This window comes from Macrobrachium nipponense, chromosome 43, assembly GCF_015104395.2.
Source record: "Macrobrachium nipponense isolate FS-2020 chromosome 43, ASM1510439v2, whole genome shotgun sequence".
NCBI lineage: Eukaryota > Metazoa > Arthropoda > Malacostraca > Decapoda > Palaemonidae > Macrobrachium > Macrobrachium nipponense.
The window spans coordinates 36,341,702-36,343,340 of NC_061104.1; positions in this window are offsets into that span (position 1 = coordinate 36,341,702).

A 1,639-nucleotide genomic window follows, 5' to 3' on the forward strand; every position below is an offset into this window, starting at 1 on the left:
TGAGTGACATCAAGTAGATTTGTTTCTTCTTCAGAGTAGGGGAGATGACTCAAACTTCCTGAGTTAACTTCAACAACTTTATCATAACCTCCATCACAGGAGTATAGGAAGGGTTAGTCAGATGACTGCCTTCTTGGAAGATGAGGAGAGAACTAACATTCAAAAAGGTGTCGCATCGATAGCTGACAATAGCTATCTCAGCATATACAAAATAACAGATATGACTCGGAAGTCACGTGTTTCCTCTACAGGTGATAGGTCACCAGCTTCTCATGGAAGGTCCTGTGACTTTTTACAAGAGATGAATAATTGTTGATACAGGCAAATGCAAAACCAGGCTACTACATGCATCGCATGGCATGGTCTAGTTTTACGTCCTGTTGTGACATACGTATCACACTCCTACCTCACCAGTGACCCATTAGGGCTTAGGTCATGGGTTTATTTACAGATATGGAAAATATCTGTATTTGATAAAGTATTCATTACATAAAGAGAACACTCTCTCTCTCTCTCACACACACACACTTGAGAGTTATAGTGATAAACCGAGTCATTTAGAACGGAATTCTTATCTTTGTTTCCGGTAATAAAAAAGCATGATCCTGTGCTTTTAGAGCACGAAGAAATTCCATTTATATATATATATATATATATATGATATATATATATATATATATATATATATATATATATATATATATAGGGAGAGAGAGAGAGAGAGAGAGAGAGAGAGAGAGTGAGAGAGCGCATAAGAAAGTCCCACTAACTAAATTATTTCTGAAACATAATATACCACGGTAAGAAAAATCCATGACAGACAGATTCCTTACACTGCTTATCAACATAGTTGGTTGATTGAATAAGTACTAGAATTTAGGCCAAAGACCAAGCACTGGGGGAAATGAAGTCATTCAGCGCTGAAACGGAAATTGACAGAAAAAAAGGTTTGAAAGGTGTAACAGAGGAAAATCTCACACAGCTGCGCAATGAATCAGTTGTTAGGAGAGGGTGGACAGTAAGATGGAAGAAACAGAATATGTAAGGAGGTACGGTAAAGCGTAAAGGCTTCTCTAAACATAACTGCAAAAACACAAGCTGTCTCCTGCAAACAATGAAGGGTAGTTGAAAATTCGTCAAAGTAACCATTCAAATGAACATACAGCGAGACTTAGGAGAGCAAAAACAATATACTTCTTCTTCTTCTTCTTCTTCCCAGCTTTTTCCCATTTTTATATGGGTCGCCGTTTCGGATGAGCCGTTTCCATCATTTTCTATCTTGCGCTTCTGCCTCATCAATTCCCTTCTCATGTAAATCTCCTCTCACACAGTCCTTCCATCTCTTTCTTGGTCTCCCTCTCTTTCTTCTTCCTTGCACCTCCACTCCCATAGTATGTCTCCCAGCGTGGTCCTCATCTCTCCTCAACAGGTGTCCATACCATCTCAGCCTCCCTCCTGCACTTTCTTGATACTTCCACCACATTAGTTGACCCCCTTATGTAGTCATTTCTGATCCTATCCACTCTTGTTACCCCAGACATCCACCTAAGCATTCTCATTCTGCCACATCCATCTTCTTCTGCTCTGCTTTTCTCATGCTTGCTGTTTCCGTACCATACAGCATTGCTGTTCTTACACC